The following is a 20254-nucleotide window of genomic DNA, read 5'->3' on the forward strand; positions in this document are numbered from 1 at the left end:
TTCTAACTCTCTATCTCCCTTCCTCTCTGTACAAAATCAATAAAATATATATTTTTTAAAAATCTTTGTCAGATGAAACAATTTCTCTTAAGATTTTGGTGACCACTTATATAGATTAGATTTAATATATATTTTTTCTTATAAATTTTTGTTAATTTTTATTTTTTACATATATGTCCCTTTTCCCCCATTACTCCCCACCCCATCTCATGCCCCACCCCCATGTTATCTGTGTCCATTAATTAGACTCATATGCATGTACAGAGTTCCTCTGTTGGTCTCTCCCCCTTACACCCACCGATCCCCACCTTCCCTGAGGTTTGACGGTTTGATGTTTCTCTGTCTCTGGATCTATTTTTGTTCATCAGTTTATATTGTTCATTATCTTCCACAAATGAGTGAGATCATGTGATATTTATCTTTCTCTGCCTGGCTAATTTTGCTTAGCACAATGCTCTCCAATTCCATCCATGTTATTGCAAATAGTTAAGAACTTCTTTACTTCAGCATAGTATTCCATTGTGTAGATGTACCACTGTTTTTAAACCACTCATCTGCTGATGGGCATTTAGGCTCTTTCCAGATCTTAGCTATGGTGAATTGTGCTGCTATGAACATAGAGGTGCATATATCCTTTCTGATTCATGTTTCTAGTTTCTTGGGATATATTCCTAGAAGTGGGATCACTGGGTCAAATGGGAGTTCCATTTTTAGTTTTTTGAGGAAACTCCATACTGTTCTCCACAGTGGCTGCACCAGTCTGCATTCCCACCAGCAGTGCACGAGGGTTCCTTTTTCTCTGCATCCTCGCCATCACTTATCACTTGTTGATTTGTTGATGATAGTCATTCTGAGAGGTGTGAGATGTACCGCATTGTTGTTTTAATTTGCATCTCTTTGATGATAAGTGACCTTGAGCAGGCTTTCATATGTTTCTTGGCCTTCCTTCTGTCTTCTCTCGAAAAGTGTCTATTTCGATCAGTTGCCCATTTTTTTTTAATTGGATTTTTTATGTTCTTTTAGTTAAGTTGCATGAGTTCCCTGTAAATGTTGGAGATTTAAACCCCTGTCGTTGATATCATTGGCGACTATGTTCTCCCATGCAGTGAGCTTTCTTGTTGTTTTATTGATGGTTTCCTTTGCTGTGCAAAAGCTTTTTATTTTGATGTAGTCCCATTTGTTTATTTTCTCTTTAGCTTCCATTTTGCCCTACGAGTAGTATCAGTGAAGAAGTTCTTTTGGCATATGTCTGATATTTTGCTGCCTATGGATTCCTCTAGTATTTTCATGGTTTCCTGTCTTATGTTTAAGTCCTGTATCCATGTTGAATTTATTTTTGTGTATGCTGTAAGTTGGTGATCTAGCTTCACTTTTTTGCATGTGTCTGTCCAGTTTTCCCAGCACCATTTGTTTAAGAGACTGTCTTAACTCCATTGTATGTCCGTGCCTCCTTTGTTAAATATTATGTTCTTTTAGTTCCCTGTAAATTGAGCATAGAGATTTGGGTTAATTTCTGGGTTCTCTATTTCTATTTCATTGATCTATATGTCTGTTCTTGTGCCAGTACGAGGCTGTTTTAAGAATAGTGGCTTTGTAATACAGCTTGATATCTGGTATTGAGATCCAGCCTACTTTGTTCTTCTTTCTCAGGATTTCTTCAACTATTCGAGGTCTTTTTTTTATTCCAGATGAATTTTTGGAGAGTTCTTTCTAGGTCTGTGAAATATGCTGTTGGTATTTTAATGGGGAGTTCATTGAATCTATAGATTGCTTTGGGTAGTATGGACATTTTGATGATGTTGATTCTACCAATCCATGAACATGGTATGTTCTTCCATCTGTTTGTCTTCTTCTATCTTATTTTTCAGTGTCCTATAATTTTTCACATACAGGTCTTTTACCTCCATAGTTAAGAAAAAAAAAGATACTTAGGAATAAACTTTTTGTTTTTTTTTTGATGTGATGGTAAATCGGGTTGCTTTTTTAGTCTCTTTTCCTGTAAGTTCACTATTGGTGTATAAAAATGCCATAGATTGCTTGGTGTTAATTTTGTATCCTGATACATTGCCGAATTAATTTATTAAGTCTAATAATTTTAATGGAGTCTTTAGGGTTTTCTATGTACAGTATCATGTCATCTTCAAAAAAGGACAGTTTTACTACTTCTTTTCCAATTTGGATGCCTTTTATTTCTTCTTTTTCTCTGATAGCAATGGCTAATACTTTCAGTACTATGTTGAACATGAGTAGTGAGAGTGGACATCCCTGTCTTGTTTCTCTTCTTAGGGAAAATGGTTTTAGTTTTTGTCCATTAAGTGTGATGCTGGCTATGGGTTTGTCATATATGGCTTTTATTATGTTGAGTTATGATCTTTCTATTCCCACCTTGCTGAGAGTTTTTATCAAGAAAGGGTGTTGGATATGTCAAATGCTTTTACTGCATCAATTGATAAGATTATGTGATTTTATCCTTCAATTTGTTTACATGATTTATCACGTTTATTGATTTGCAGATATTGTACCATTCTTGCATCCCCAGGGTAAATCCTACTCGGTCATGGTGTATGATCATTCTGATATACTGCTGGATCCGATTTGCTAGAATTTTGTTGAGGATTTTGTCATATATGTTCATAAGGGATATTGGCCTATAGTTCTCTTTCATTGAGTTGTCTTTATTTGGTTTTGGTATTAGGTGATGCTAGCTTCATAGAAGGAGTTTGGAAGTGTTACTTTCTCTTGAATTTTTTGGAATAATCTGAGGAGTATAGGTTTAGTTCTTCCTTGAATGTTTGGTATAACTCCCCTGTGAAGCCATCTGGTCCTAGGCTTTTGTTTGCTGGAAGCTCTTTGATGACTGTTTCAATTTCTTCCATAGTTATCAGCCTATTGAAATTTTTAGAATATTCCTGATCAAGTTTTGGAAGGTTGTATTTTTCTAGGAGTACGTCCATTACCTCCAGGTGGACTAGTTTGCTGGAGTAGAGTTGTTCATAGTATTTTTTAACAATCCTTTGTGGCTCGGGACCACGGAACCCGAGACAGCACAGCAGCTCTCTTTAAAGTGGCGCCGGGCGTTGATAACGTAGTTGCCATTGCAACACAATTACATGAGTCGCAATTAGAATGATGAGCTGCAGTTCTTGGAAAAGATCAATAAAAACTGCTGGAGAGCCGAAACCGGTTTGGCTCAGCGGTAGAGCGTCGGTCTGCAGACTAAAAGGTCCCGGGTTTGATTCCGGTCAAGGGCATGTATGTTGGTTGCAGGCACATCCCTGGTAGGGGGTGTGCAAGAGGCAGCTGGTCGATGCTTCTCTCTCATTGACGTTTCTAGTTCTGTATCTCTCTCCCTTCCTCTCTGTAAAAAATCAATAAAATATATTTAAAAAACAAAACAAAAAACTGCTGGAGAATCAAGAAAGGCTTCGTGCCCAACATGCAGGTTGAAGGAATTTTCTATGTAAATGATGCTCTAGAAAAATTAATGTTTGAGGAATTAAGGAATGTGTGTCAAATTGGCAGTGTTGGTGGCTTCCTGCCTGCCATGAAACAAATTGGCAATGTGGCAGCCCTGCCTGGGATTGTTCATCGATCTATTGGGCTTCCTGATGTCCATTCAGGTTATGGGTTTGCTATTGGGAATATGGCAGCCTTTGACATGAATGACGCTGAAGCAGTGGTGTCCCCAGGTGGTGTCGGATTTGATATCAATTACAGTGTCCGCTTGCTAAGAACTTGTTTAGATGAAAGCGATGTCCAGCCTGTGAAGAAGCAATGTGCCCAGGCTATGTTTGACCACATTCCTTTGGGGTGGGATCAAAAGGTGTCCTAATGAATGCCAAAGACTTGGAAGAGGCCTTGGAGATGGGCGTGGACTGGTCGCTGAGAGAAGGCTATGCTTGGGCTGAAGACAAGCGGAGTATGGAAGGATGCTGCAAGCTGACCCCAATAAGGTCTCTGCAAGGGCCAAGAAAAGAGGCCTTCCTCAGTTGGGGACTCTGCGAGCAGGTAACCACTATGCAGAAATCCAAGTCATAGATGAGACTTCCTATGAGTATGCTGCTAAGAAAATGGGCATCGGCCATAAAGGACAGGTGTGTGTGATGATCCACAGTGGAAGCAGAGACTTGGGCCACCAAGTAGCCACAGGTGCCCTGGTTGCTATGGAAAAGGCCATGAAGAGAGACAAGATTATAGTCAATGACCGTCAGTTGGCTTGTGCTCGAATCGCTTCTCCAGAGGGTCAGGATTACCTAAAGGGGATGGCAGCCGCTGGGAACTATGCCTGGGTCAACTGCTTTTCCATGACCTTCTTAACACGTCAGGCTTTTGCCAAGGTATTCAACACAACCCCTGATGACTTGGACCTACACGTCATTTATGATGTTTCTCTCAATATCACCAAAGTGGAACAGCATGTGGTGGATGGAAAGGAGCGGACCCTCTTAGTGCACAAAGACTTGGAAGAGGCCTTGGAGATGGGCGTGAACTGGTCACTGAGAGAAGGCTATGCTTTCCCTCCTCACCATCCCCTCATTGCTATTGATTAGCAACTCACTGGACAACCAGTGCTCATTGGTGGCACCATGGGAACCTGTAGTTACGTTCTTACTGGCACTGAGCTGGGCATAACTGAGTCCTTCGGGACAACCTGTCTTGGAGCAGGCCGAGCACTGTACCAAGCAAAATCTTGACGTAACTTGGATTTCCAGGTCGTCTTAGACAAATTGACAGATATGGGAATTGCAATTCGTGTTGCCTCACCCAAACTGGTTTTGAAAGAGGCTTCTGAGTCCTATAAGAACGTGATGGATGTGGTGAATACCTGCCATGATGCTGGAATCAGCAAGAAGGCCATTAAACTGAGACCCATTGCTGTTATCAAAGGGTAGAACCCTGACTGTGGCCATGGACTCCAATGACCCTTACTGAAGTGGAAGTGGACTAGAATGCTCTTCAGATATCAGAACTCAGAGACCTGACAGGTTCCAAAGTGTGTAGCTGTAACCTCCCATTGCAAGTGGCTGATGGGGAGGCTGATGCCTCAGGAGCCAGTGTTATAAAATCACCTTCTGGGAGTAGTCACATGGTTCCCATTTGGAAAGGGATGCATATGCTTCCTCCCTGGTTGTCCACAGAGTTTTAAGGAAACCTAATAGAGGATGAGGGTAGTTCAAGAAACCGCCTTACTCAGTCATACTAATCTTTAATCATCAGATGAACTTCTTTACACCAAGTTCTCACTACATCGTGAGAGGTGTTATGGAGAACATTCTGTTAAATGAGAAGGTTTTAGAATGTTTCTTTCTGCCCTCCTTTTGTCTCTTTGTCCATTTATCCACCATCTAACTCCTTCCCCTGCGCTGAGCAAAATCCTAACACCACTTTTACTGGGAGAGTATCCACGGGTCATGTCAGGATGTTAGATGGTTGGTTGATGGGACACATTGAGGAGGGAATATGTGTGGCAGTGTAGGAATAGGGACCCAAAAGAAAAGGTAATTTTTCATAGACTTGCTACCTCTCTCATTCTAAATATAAGTCAGAGTTTTGACTTAGCCTGCAAAATGGCGTTGGCTGGTATCTGTCATTAATTATGCCTGGTCTGGCAAATCTTTCTTAAATAATAACTTGCACTACAGCAGCAATACCTTTACATGGGTGATGGAATCATTATAAAAACAGGAAACGACCTCATCTGTGATACTGATTACTCGGTGTTAACAAGTTGACTAGTTTTGTGCCACCTAATCAGATTTCATATTCTGTACTAACACCTTCAAGATGTTAAAGTAGGTTACTAAGGCCTCAGCTGAGTCCAAATAGCCAGTAGAGAAAAAGATCTAATAAAGTTATAATATGTTGTTTAAAAACAAAACAAAACAAAAACACACAATCCTTTGTATTTTGGTAGGGTCTGTTATTTCACCTCTTTCATTTCTGATTTTCTTTATTTGAGTCCTCTCTCTTTGCTTCTTGATGATCCTAGCTAGAGGTTCATTAATCTTGTTCATCCTTTCAGAGAATCAGCTCTTGGTTTCATTGAACTTTTCTATATTTTTGTTATTGTTCTTATTTTTTGTTTGTTTGTTTGTTTGTCCCTATGTCACTTATTTCTGCTCTGATCTTTATTATCTCCTTCTTTTGCTCACCCTGGGCTTTTCTAGTTGCTCTCTTTTTAATTCTTTGAGTTATAGTTAGATGGTTTACTTCCATTTTTTTTTTTTCTTGTTTTTTGAGGTAGGCCTGTAGAGCTATAAATTTTCCTCTCAGGTCTGCTTTCATTATGTCCCATAGATTTTGGATTGTTTTGTTTGTATTGTAATTAGTTTTCAGTATATCTTTATTGATTTCAGAAAGGAAGGGAGAAAGAGAGAAACATCATTGATGTGAGAGAATCATTAATTGGCTGCTTTCTGCATGCCCCTTACTGGGGATCAAGCCCACAACCTGGGCATATGCCCTTGACATGAATTGAACCAAGGGCCCTTCAGTCCACAGGCCGACACTTTATCCACTGAGCCAAACCAGCTAGGGCCTGACAAGGGCTTAATATCCAAAATTAATAGGGAATTCATACAACTTAACAAAAGGAAAATAAATAATTCAGTTAAAAAATGGGCAAAGGAACTAAATAGACACTTCATACAGAAGACTAAAGGCATATGAAAAAATGCTCAAAGTCATAGGTCATTTGAGAGATGAAAATAAAAAAGCATTACTACCTCACACCTGTCAGAATGGCTATCTTCAACAAATCAACAAATGACAAGTATTGGCGAGTATGTGAAGAAAAAAGGAATCCTACTACACTGCTGGTGGGAATGCAGACTGGTGCAGCCATTATGGAAACTAGTATGGAGAGTTTCCTCAGAAAATTAAAAATAGAACTCCCATTTGACCCAGTGATCCCAAGAAATCAGATACACACGTCAGAAAGAATATATGCATCCCTAATTTCATAGCAGCACAATTTACAATAGCTAAGATTTAGAGAGCATCAGCAGGTAAGTGGATTTAAAAAATGTGGTATATCGGAGAAACCAAGATGGCAGCATAGGTAAACACCTAACTGCAGCCTCGCACAACAATTTCAAAAATACAACTAAAATACAAAATGGACATTATCTAGAACTACTGGAAAGTTGACTGACTGGAAATTCTACAACTAGAAGGAAAGAGAAAACCAGAAGGAAAATCAGAGGAGCTGTAAAAGCCTAAGGTACGGAGACATGGTGCGCGCATATGGAGAGGAGGGGAGGCTGAGTGCCTGGTTGGCGTTCCCTAGCAGGAAGGAGATAAAAGCTTCAGGCTGCACTGAACCCCAGTCCTGGGCGAGACCTTGGGACCCAGGCTCATACAGAGGGAATCTAGGCTGTAAGGCGGAAAGTCAGGGGAGCGGCAAAAGGCAGAGCCCCGGAGGTGCACATGTGAATGTGCGCAGAAGACGAACTGTTGACTGTGCTGCTAGATTGCCCTAGCAGGAAGGAGACAAAAGCTCCAGACTATGCTGAGCCCCAGTTACGACTGCACTGAACCCCAGTTCTAGGCCAGACCCTGGGACCCAGGCTCATATGGGGGAGAATCTGGACTGTAAGGCAAAACTCAGGGGAGTGGCGAAAGGCAGAGCCCCGGAGGTGTGCACGTGAATGTGCGCAGAGGACAGACTGTTGACTGTGCCACTGGATTGCCCTAGTGGGAAGGAGACAAAAGCTCCGGACTGCACTGAACCCCACTTCCAATTGCACTGAACCCCAGTTCCAGGCTCACTGGGGGAGAGACTAGACTGTCTGGTAGTGGGCAAAACTTGAGGGCACCTTTCTCTCAGAGGTACTTGCAGTGAGTACCAAAGGACACTAAGGAACACTGAGACTCAGGAACCTCATAGGGCGGGGCTGATGGCAAGCCAAGGCTGTAGACTCCACCCTAAAACTCCGCCCATCCAAGCTGAGCACAGAGGCTTTTGCAGTTTTCCAAGTCTAGTCAAATAAAGCTGTCTCCTGGCATAGACACAGCTGATACTCATAGTCAATTGGAGGTCAGTTCCTCCCAGTGATACCAACAACAATCAAGACTTAACTACAACAAGGTTGTACACACAGTCCACAAAGGGGTGCATCAAGAGTGTCTACCTCAGGTAACTGAAAGGCTGACCCACTGAACCATATAGGACATTTTAGCACACAAAGCTACCCTACCAACTCATGGAAGTAGCGAAAATGCCGAGACAAGGAAAAGATCACAAACGAAAGAAATGGAGGACAAAAAGTGACTGGATATAGAGTTCAAAACTACGGTTATAAGGTTTTTCAAGAATTTCCTAGAAAAGGACGATAAAATTAACAAGACCTATGAGGATATGAAAAGGGATCAATAGAAATAAAGAATACATTATCTGAAATAAAAAAATATACAGAATCCTAAAAACAGACTGGAAGATTGCAAGAATCAAGTCAAAGATTTGGAACACAAAGAGTCAGAGGACACTCCTCTGCAGAAGCAAGAAAAGAAAAGAATCCAGAAAGTTGAAGATAGTGTAAGAAGTCTCTGGGACAACTTTAAGCATACCAACATCCAAATTATGGGGGTCCCAGAAGAGAGAGAATAAGATACCGAAAGCTTATTGGAAGAAATAGTGACAGAAAATTTTCCTCACCTGGTGAAAGAAATAGACTTACAAGTACAGGAAGCACACAGAACCCCAAACAAAAGGAATCCAAAAAGGACCACACCAAGACACATCATAATTAAAATGCCAAGAGCAAAAGACAGAGAATATTAAAAGCAGCAAGAGAAAAGCAGGTTGTTACCTATAAAGGAGCACCCATACGATTGTCAGCTGATTTCTCAACAGAAACCATGCAGGCCAGACGGGAATGGCAAGAAATATTCAAAGTGATGAATAACAAGAACTTACAGCCAAAATTACTCTACCCTACCCAGCAAAGGTATCACTCAGAATCAAAGGCCAGATAAAGAGCTTCACAAATAAAAAAAAGCTAATGGAGTTCATCACCGCTAAACCAGAATTATATGAATTGCTGAAGGGGGTTCTTTAGGAAGAGGAAGAAGATAAAGATAAAAATTATGAACAACAAATACGTAACTATCAACAAGTGAATCTAAAAACCAAGGGAATTAAAAAATTTGATGAACAATATTAACTGGTGAATATAATAGAATCAGAGGTATGGAAGGGGAGTGGGCTGACAATTCTCTGGGAAAAGGGGAGTGAGGTGCGGGAAGAGACTGAACAAAAACTGTGCATCTATGGATGAGGACAATGGGGGGTGGGGAAAGGGCAGAGGGTGGGGTGGGAACCTGGTGGAGGGGAGCAATGGAGGGGGGGGGAAATATTTGCAATAATCTGAACAATAAAGATTTATTAAAAAAGAAAAGTATGTCTACACAATGGAATACTACATAGCTGTAAAAAAAAAAAAAAAAAAAAAGAACTCTCAACCATTTGCAAGATGGACCTGGAAAGCATTATGCTAAGTGAAATAAGCCAATCAGACAAACGTTAAGTATCACATCATCTCACTCACAAGTGGAATCTAATGAACAAAATTGACTGATGCACAAAAATAGATACAGAAACAGAAGGCAGGGGAGGATGGGTGTGTGGGAAGGGACCAACCAATGAACTTATATGCATACTAGAGGCCCAGTGCACAAAAATTCATGCACTTTGGGGTGGGGGCGAGTCCCTCAGACCAGCCTGCCCCCTCTCACAGTCTGGGAGCCCCAAGGGGAGTGGGCCTAAACTGCAGTCTGTTCTCCTTCTGTGGGAGGAAACCGGGCCGATGATGAGAAGGCACCGCCCCCATCTCCCTGCTGCCGCCGCCGCCGCCGCCGCCGCCGCCGCCGCCGCCGCCGCCGCCGCCTTTGCCAGCCACCACAACTGCTGGCCATTGGCCCTCACTTCTTAGTGCTCGTCCCACCCCCTTCCCACTGTGGGTGGGGGGCGATCTGAGGCCAGGCTGGCTGGGGGAGGGGTTGTGGAACCCACAAACACTGGGTCTCAAGCAGAGCGATTACACAGACTCGGATGAGCCCTGAATCTTCTCATGGAAAGGTCAGATTTTTCCCAGAGAAAGGTGAGGTCTATGATCCAGGCTGAAGGGAGAAACAAGTGCAGTGGGATCTAGAGGTTCGCAGGAAGTCTGCACCCCACAAAATCCACGGATGTTGGGACCAGTGTAGTCCACAAATGTGGAAGGGGATCCACAGGTCTACTGATAGAAGAGACTCTAGAAATCAACTATAGCTGAGCTGGACACAAATAGGAAGCCTGAAGTTTTTCCAGTAAACCAACTGCACTGTGTCAGGGAAAAAGATGTGCAAAGAGATGTGAGCAGTCACAAACAGTACTGGGGCGAAAAAGTGGCAAGTTCACGCACTTACTCTGGCTCTTTTTTTCCTTAATTTCTTGCTTTTGATTACTAAGTGCAGTACATAGATCACCCAATTAAAAACATTCAGAGATGGCCGGGTAAAGTTGTTTTTGTGGAACCTGGGGGTCAGAGCAGGGAGAAATGATCAGAAAGCCAGTTCTGGGGCAGTCCATACCCCCAAACCAGTATTAAGTGCAGCAGGGAAAACATACTGGGTAGAGAGTACTTATGGCTCCAGATGTCAATACAGAAACACTGCCAATCAGGGGTTAAGTCACAAACTGACTCTTGTGTAAATACAACCACAGGCAGGCTGAGTAACAAATACTGCCTGCTTGAAAACAAGATTGTAGCTTACGACACAGAGGAGCTATGGAATGCAGGGAAGTTCAATAATGTCCTGACTACCTGACATGAAACAGGTGTGCCAAACAGAATAGTAGAGGAAGTGAATGACCTTCACTACTGCAGTTTTTTAATCTTTTACTTAAGAAACTGAATATTTTTTTTTTAGTTCTTACATGATTTTACCTTCTTAATTATTATATTTTTATTTTTTCTTAATAAATTTTTATTGTTCATATTATTACAAATGTTACTTTACCCCCCCTTCTCACCCCACCCTCTGTCCTTTCCCCACCCCCCATTGTCCTCATCCATAGGTGCACAATTTATGTTCAGTCTCTTCCCACATCTCCCTCTCCCCTTTTCCCCAAGAATCATCAGTTCACTCCCCTTCCATACCTCTGATTCTATTATATTCAACAGTTAATATTGTTCCTCAGATTTTTTTTTAGTTTCCTTGGTTTTTAGATTCACTTGTTGATAGTTACGTATTTGTTGTTCATAATTTTTATCTTTATTTACTTTCTCTTCTGAAAGAACCCCCTTCAGCAATTCATATAATTCTGGTTTGGTGGTGATGAACTCCTTTAGCTTTTTTTTATTAGTGAAGCTCTTTATCTGACCTTCGAATCTGAGTGATAGCTTTGCTGGATAGATTATCTTTGGCTGTAGGTTCTTACTATTCATCACCTTGAATATTTCTTGCCATTCCGTCTGGCATGCATGGTTTCTGTTGAGAAATCAGCTGACAATCGTATAGGTGTTCCTTTATAGGTAACTACCTGCTTAGCTCTTGCTGCTTTTAATATTCTCTCTTTGTCTTTTGCTCTTGGAATCTTAATTATGATTTGTCTTGGTGTGGTCCTCTTTGGATTCCTTTTATTTGGAGTTCTGTGTGCTTCCTGGACTTGTAAGTCCAATTCTTTCACCAGGTGGGGGAAGTTTTCTGTCACTATTTCTTTCAGTATGTTTTCGATATCTTGCTCTCTTTCATCTTCTGGGACCCCCATAATTCTGATGTTGGATCGTTTGAAGTTGTCCCAGAGGTTTCTTACATCATCTTCAATTTTCTGGATTTTCTTGCCTTCTTGCTTCTGAGGAGGAGTGTCTTCTGGCTCTTTATGTTCCAAATCTTTGACTTGATTCTTGCGATCTTCTATTCTGTTTTTAGGACTCTGTAAAATATTTTTTATTTCAGACAATGTATTCTTTATTTCTTGTTGATCCCTTATCATTTCTTGTTGATCCCTTTTCATATCCTCATAGGTCTCATTTATTTTATCAGCCTTTTCTAGGAGACTCTTGAAAAACTTTATAAGTGTGGTTTTGAACTCTATATCCTGTCGCTTTTTGTCCTCCATTTCTTTCGTTTGTGATCTATTTGGTTTAGGCATTTTGGCAGGCAGCTTTCCTGATGGGGCGAGGTTTCAGGGTGGAGCCTACAGCCTTGGCTTCCGTCAGCCCCGCCCTATGCGACTCCTGAGACTCAGGGTCCTTCAGTACTTGTTGCAAGTGCCTCTGAGAGAAAGGTGCCCTCGATTTTCGCCTGCTGCCAAACTGTCTATGCTCTCCCCCAATGAGTCCGGTATTGGGGTTCAGTTCAGTTGGAAGTGGAGTTGGAGGTGGTGTTCAGAGCAGTCTGGAGCCCCTGTCTCCTTCCCGTCAGGGCAATCCCGCGGCACAGCCGGCCGGCCCTTCTCTGTGCGCACTGTGCGTGCCTCCGGGACCTCCTCTCACCGTTCCCTGGGGTTATGCCTTACAGCCCAGCTCCCTATGGGTGAGCCTGGGTCCCCAGGGTCAGGCCTAGAATTGGGGTTCAGAGCAGTTGGAGCTGGGCCCAGCACAATCGGAGCTTTTCTCTGCTTCCCGCTTGGGAACGCCAGCCAGGCACTCGGCCTCCCTCCTCTCCGGCTCCGTCCTCTCCGTGCGCTGCGTGTCTCCGTACCTTAGGCTTTTACAGCTCCTCCGCGCTTCCTTCTGGTTTTCTCCTTGCTTCTTGTTGTAGGATTTCCAGTCAGTCGACTTTCCTGTAGTTCTGGGTAATGTCCATTTTATATTTTAGTTGTATTTTATTGAAATTGTTGTGTGCGGCTGCGGCTAGTTGCCTACCCGAGCAGCCATCTTGGATTCTCCTCTATATTTTTATTTTTAATCAGTATTATTATTATTACTACTAGAAGCCTGATGCACAAAATTCATGGGGGGGGGGGGGGGCGCGGCGCACGGATATCCCTCAACCCAGCCTGCATCCTCTAATCTGGGATCCCTCTCACAATCCAGGACTGCTGGCTTCCAAACACTTGCCTGCCTGATTGCCCCTAACTGCTTCTGCCTGCCAGCCTGATCACCCTCTAAACCAGGGGTCCTCAAACTTTTTAAAGTGGGGGCCAGATCACGGTCCCTCAGAGAGCTGGAGGGCCGGACTATATGAACTACTAATTCCTACTGCAACACCTCGGCTGCGCTCACTGCCCAAAAAACCTGGCTGGCCGGATCAGACTCCTCTGCGGGCCGCATGTGGCCCGCGGGCCGTAGTTTGAAGACCCCTGCTCTAAACACTCCACTGCCAGCCTGATTGACACCTAACTGCTCCCCTACTGGCCTGATTGCTCCTAACTGCCCTCCCCTGCAGGCCTGTTCGCCCCTAACTGTCCTCCCTTGCAGGCTTGGTTGCCCCCAACTGCCCTTCCCTGCTGGCCCAGTCACCCCCAGTTCCCCTCCCTTGCCAGCCTGGTCACCCCAGCTGCCCTCCCCTGCAGGCCTCATTGCCCCAACTTCCCTTAAAAGTGGCCAGATAGAGACAGAGAGTTACCTACAAAGGATTCCCCATCAGACTAGTGACTGATTTCTCAACAGAAACACATCATGCCAGAAGGTAATGGAATGAAATATACAAAGCCATGCAAAGGAAGGGTCTAAATCCAAGAAAACTGTACCCAGTAAGGCTATCAATCAAAATTGAGGGTGAAATCAGGAGCTTTAAGGACATAAAGGGACTAAGGGAGTTTATCACCACTAAACCAGCAATGCAAGAAATGTTAAAGGGTCTGCTGTAAAAAGAAATAGAAAAGGAGGAACACAGGCATACAAAATAAAAATGGCGACAAACAAGTACCTATCAATAATAGCTTTAAATGGATTAAATGCCCCAATCAAAAGACATAGGGTAGCTGAGTGGATAAGAAAACAAGAACCATATATCTGCTGTCTACAGGAAACCCACCTCAGAAAAAGAAGTCACACAGACTGATGGTGAAGGGATGGAAAAAGGTATTTCAGGTGAATGCAAATGAAAAGGAAGTTCAGGTAGCAATACTTATATCTGAAAAATTAGATCTCAAAGTGAAGGACATAAGACATAAGGAAGGTCATTTCATAATACTAAAGGGAGCAATCCATCAAGAAGATATAACTCTGGTAAACATATATGCACCCCATATAGGAGCACCCAAATACATAAAAAAAAATTCTGGAGGATATCAAGGGAGAGGTTGATAGCAATACAGTAATAGTAGGGTACTTTAATACCCCACTAACACCACTGGACAAATCCTCTAAACAAAAAATCAAAGAAATATCAATCCTAAATGATACACTAGGTCAGATGGAATTAATTGACATCTTCCTAATATTTCACCCCAAATCCACAGAATATACATTCTTCTCAAGTGCACAAAGGTCATTTTCAAAGATAGACCATATATTGGGACAGAGTCAAAGTCTCTTCAAACTTAAGAAGATAGAAATCACATCAAGCATCTTCTCAGATCACAATGGCATAAAACTTAAAATCAACTACAATAAAAACAATTTAAACAAACACCTGGAGGCTAAATAGCATGCTGTTAAACAATGTCTGGGTAACCAGAGAGATCAAAGAAAAAAAAACAAAACATCATGGCAACAAACAACAATGATAACACAATCCAAAATCTATGGGACACAGTGAAAACAGTCCTGAGAGGGAAGTTCATAGCTCTACAGGCCTACATCAAAAAACAAAGAGCCGAAACCGGTTTGGCTCAGTGGATAGAGCATTGGTCTGCGGACTGGAAGGTCCCAGGTTCGACCTTGGTTGTGGGCACATCCCCAGTGGGGGGTGTGCAAGAGGAAGCTAATGGATGATTCTCTCTCATCAATATTTCTCTCTATCCCTCTCTCTTCCTCTCTGTAAAGAATCAATAAAATATATATATCAAAAAAAAAGAAAAAAAAGAAATGGTAATTATCTACCATATTTTCCGGTGTATAAGACGACTCCCTAATTTTTACAGTTAAAACATAGGTTTAGGCCTATATTCGCTGTATAAGACTATCCCCCACTTCTGAGGCAACACCAGTTGTTTTTTTAATAGACCACCTCTCTGACTCTGGCCAATCTGAGCAGGCTTTTTACTAGAACACAGTGTAGCTTCAGGTAGAGAACATGTATAATTTGCATGCATAAAAAGCCTGCTTGGATTGGCTGAGTTAGAGAGGTGGTCCAAGCAGCCTTGCAGTGATTGGTGTGGGATCGAGTTGGAAAATTTGCTTAGCGGCATATCCAGACGATTTTTGGGATCAAATTGGAAAATTCGTTTAGCGGCATATTGAGACGTTTTTCGGGATATACTTGGTGTATAAGACAACCCCCGATTTTCGGTTGACTTTTTTTCGTTTCAAAAGTCGTCTTATACGCTGGAAAATACGGTAATCTTACAACTCAAAGAGAAAGAGAACAACAAGAAAATCCAAGTGTAAGCAGAAGGAAGGAAATAATAAAGATCAGAGTGGAGATAAACATAGAGGGGGGAAAAACAAAAAAACTCAAGAGCTGATTTATTTGAAAGGGTAAACAAGATTGATGAATGTCTAGCCATGATCACCAAGTAGAGAGAGAGGATACAAATAAAATCAGAAATGAAAGAGGTGAAGTAACCTATCCCACAGAAATACAAACGATTATGAAAAAATAACTATGAACAACTCTATTCCAACAACATGGACAACCTAGATGAAATGGACATATTCATAAAAAAATACAAGCTCCCAAAACTCAACCAAGAAGAATTTTTAAAAAACCTGAATAGGTCGATAACTACCAAAGAAATTGAAACAACGATCAAAAATCTTCCAGCAGCCGAAACCGGTTTGGCTCAGTGGATAGAGCGTAGGTCTGTGGACTGAAGGGTCCCAGGTTCGATTCCAGTCAAGGGCATGTACATTGGTTGCGGGCACATCCCCAGTGGGGGGTGTGCAGGAGGCAGCTGGTCGATGTTTCTCTCTCATCAATATTTCTAGCTTTCTGTCCCTCTCCCTTCCTCTCTGTAAAAAAAAAAAAATATATATATATATTTTTATATTATATATATATATATTATATATATATTATATATATATATATATATATATATATATTTATTATTATTATTATTTTTTTTAATCTTCCAGCAAACAAAAGCCCTGGTCCAGATGGCTTTACAGGGGAGTTCTACCAAGCATTCAAGAAAAGCTAAAACCTTTCCTCCTCAGACTATTTCAAAAAATTCGAGGGGAAGATACACTTGCAAGTTTTTTCTATGAAGCCAGCATTTCCCTAATCTCAAAATCAAGTAAAGACACCACAAAAAAAGAAGACTATAGGCGAATATTCTTGATGAACATAGATGCTAAAATCCTCAACAAAATTATAGCAAATCAGATTCAGCATTACATTAGAAAGATCACCATGACCAAGTGGGATTTATTCCGGGGATGCAAGGATGGTACAGTATCTGCAAATCAACAAATGTGATACATCACTAAACAAATTGAGAGACAAAAATCATATAATCATATCAATTGATGTAGAAAAAGCATTTGACATAATCCAGCACCCTTTCTTAATAAAAACTCAGCAAAGTGGGAATAAAGGAATCATACTTCAACATAATAAAAGCCTTATATGACCAACCTACAGCCAACATCATACTCAATGGGCAAAAACTAAATTCATTTCCCCTAAGAACAGGAAGAAGACAAGGATACCCTCTTTCACCACTCCTGTTTGACATAGTACTGGAAGTACTAGCCATAGCGATCAGACAAGAAGAAAAGGCATCCAAATTGGAAAAGCAAAGTAAAACTTTCCTTATTCGCAGATGACATGATACTATACATAGAAAACCCCAAAAACTCCATTAAAAAAGACTACTAGACCTAATAGATGAATTTGGCAATTTGTAGGATACAAAATTAACAACCAGAATTCTATGGCCTTTTATACACCAATAATGAACTCACAGAGAAATGAAAAAATCCCATTTACCATTGGACCAAAAAAAAATTAAGATACCTATGAATAAACCTAAGGACTTAAAAGACCTGTACTAGAAAAACTACAGCACATTGAAAAAAGAGATAAAGGAAGACAAATGAAAGAACATACCACGTTCATGGATTGGTAGTATCAACATCATTAAACTGTCCATACTATGGAAAGCAATCTATAGGTTCAATGCAATACCTTTTAAAATACCAATGGCATATTTCAAAGATCTAGAACAGACTCTACAAAAATTCATCTGGAATATAAAAAGACCCCGAATAGCCACAGCTATCCTGAGAAAGAACAAAGTTGGAAGGATCATAATACCACATACCAAGGTATATTACCAAGCCACGGTTCTCAAAACAGTTGGGTACTGGCACAAGAACAGACATATAGACCAATGGAACAGAATAGAGAATCCAGAAATTGACCCAAGTCATTATACTCAATATTTGACAAAAGAGGCAAGAGCATACAATTGATTTTTTACAGAGAGGAAGAGAGAGGGATAGATTTACAATAGCTAAGAGTTAGAAACATCGACGATGAGAGAGAATCATCGATCAGCTGCCTCTTGCACACCCCCCACTGGGGATGTGCCCGCAACCAAGGTACATGCCCTTGACCGGAATTGAACCTAGGACCTTTAAGTCTGCAGGCCGATGATCTATCCACTGAGCCAAACCGGTTTTGGCAAAACAGTCTCTTTAATAAATAAATGGTGTTGGGAAATTTGGTCAGATACATGCAAAAAAATGAAACTAGATTACCAATTTACACCATATGCAAAAACAAACTCAAAATGTCTAACGGGCTTGAATGTAAGAGAGGAAACCATAAAAATCCTACAAGACTCGGTCGGCAGCAAAATTGCAGACATATGTTGTAGCAATATCTTTAGACACAGATCCTCAATCAAGAGACTCTAAGGAGAAAATCAGCAGATAGGACTATATCAAAATAAAAAGCTTCTGCACAGCAAAAGAAACCAACAAAACAACAAGAAAGCCCACTGCATAGGAGAACATATTTCCCAATGTTATATCTGATAAGGGTTTAATCTCCAATATTTACAGGGAATTTAGACAACTTAACAAAAGGGAGATAATCTAATTTAAAAAAAATGGGCAAATCATCTATCACATATGTCAAACACAAGGCCCGAGGGCCAAATCCAGCCCGCCAGGCCTTGCAATGTGGCCCGCACCGCGCTGTCATCACTGCACTCCGCTGTCAGTTTATGACATTGTCAGTTTATGACTGTTCAGTAAACCATTCGGCCCGCGATTTAGGCTGGATTTTAGATTTTGGCCCTTTCTCTGATTGAGTTCGACACCCCTAAAATAGACACATTTCAAAAGAAGACATTCAGAAATCCAAAAGACATACTAAAACATGTTCAAAGTCATTAATCGTTTGAAAGTTGCAAATCAAAACAACAATGAGGTATCACCTCACACCTGTCAGAATGGCTATCATTAACAAATCAACAAATGACAAATACTGGAGAGGATGAAGAGAAAAAGGAACCCTCCTTCATTGCTGGTGAGAATGCAGACAGATGCAGCCATTGTGGAAAAAAAACAGTATGGCATTTCCTCAAAAGTTTTAAAATGGAACTCCCATTTGACTCAATAATACCACTTCTAGGAATATATCCTAAGAAAACAGAAACACCTGTCAGAAAGGATATATGCACCCTTATGCTCGTAGCAGCACAATTTACAATAGCTAAGATTTGGAAACAGCCTAAATGCCCATTAACAGATGAGTGGATTAGAAAGCTATGGTACATCTCACAGTGGAATACTACACTGCTATAAAAAAGAAGGAATTCTTGCCATTTGCAGCAGCATGGATGGAACTGGAGAACATTATATTAAGTGAAATAAACCAGTCAGTGAAAGAAAAATACCACATGATCTCACTCATTTATGGATAATAAAGAACATTATAACCTGATCAACAAAAAGATAGATACATAGGCAGAGAAGCATCAGACTGAAATTACAGCGAGAAGGCGGGGGAAAGCTAAGAGATCAACAGAAGGACTTGTATGCATGCATATAAGTATAACCAATGGATGCAAGACACAGGGGGGTAGGGAAGTGAGGGCATGTGCCAGGGGGTAGGGAAAGCCAGGGAAAGGTCAATGGTGAGAAAAAAGTAGACATATGTACTATTATTTGTAATAGTTTAAATAATTAAAAGAATTGCTATTTGGATAAATAAAAGTTTATCTTTGACTTTGTTTTGTTTTAAGAACTATGTTTTAGGTACTTTTGGAAATTTAGGAACTACCATTTAAGGTAACCAAATAGTCCATTTAATAATAGAAAGCTCTATTTTATTCAACAATGCTGCCATTTCACAAATCCTACTGAAATTAATTTAAATATTTTATCAATTCACTTAAAAACTATTAGATGGAATGGTTGATAGGAAACTGGACACAATGCCAAAGTTGTACTACATGAATTACTTTGGCCACTGTACAATGCAGGAATTAAAATCATCACTCCAATCTATATGTGAATCAGTGCATTCATAAACTTTAGTTATGATATATTCTAGTCAAAAAGTGTTGGCTTCAATCCATCACACCTATAGATAAAATTTTCAACTTTTAGGAAATTCAGGGAAGAGACCCAACTCAGCAAAAGAATAAGTTAAATAATAGCATTAAGACATAAACACATACATCCAAAAGGTGGGACATTCTACAGAAAAAGTAGCAGATTCTTCATAAAACATGATCAGTTTTAAAAGAATACTACATCAGACTTACCAAGATAACCAGATATGTGTAGCCTTGAATTGATACTAGTTTTGATCAGTTGGAGAAATCTAAATTGGTATAGAAATACTAATAGGAACACTTCCTGAAATAGTAAAGGTAAGAGTTGATTTTTAAAAATGCAGGTTGTCAAATTGTATGCATGGTATGATGTCATTTTTTTATAAAAAACGAAGGTATGGAAAGTGTCAGGAAATATCTAGAAGGATCTACATTTTAAGATACCTGGAGGAATATGATTAAATTTTTTTATTTTATGCTAGTTTTATATGGTTCTGAAATAAGTTATTTCAAATCTAAATTATATATCACTCAAGGCCCGATGCACAAAAATTCTTGCAAGAGTAGGCCTTCCTACCCCTGGCTGCAGGCTCCAGCTTCCCTCTGGCACTCAGGACCCAGGCTGTTTCCTTCCAGCTGCCCGCA

At 40.8% G+C, this 20254-nt stretch overlaps 1 protein-coding gene across 1 annotated transcript in view; it reads left to right on the plus strand.

The window, feature by feature from the left end:
• The window catches only part of RNF17 (ring finger protein 17), a gene marked incomplete at its 5' end in the record, with an annotated part of 167235 nt that overhangs the window by 78863 nt on the left and 68118 nt on the right, over positions 1 to 20254 (plus strand). The gene's annotated exons all lie outside the window — the stretch shown is intronic.

The sequence above is a fragment of the Pipistrellus hanaki genome (genome assembly GCF_964339955.1).
Source record: "Pipistrellus hanaki genome assembly, chromosome: 3".
Classification (NCBI taxonomy): Eukaryota; Metazoa; Chordata; class Mammalia; order Chiroptera; family Vespertilionidae; genus Pipistrellus; species Pipistrellus hanaki.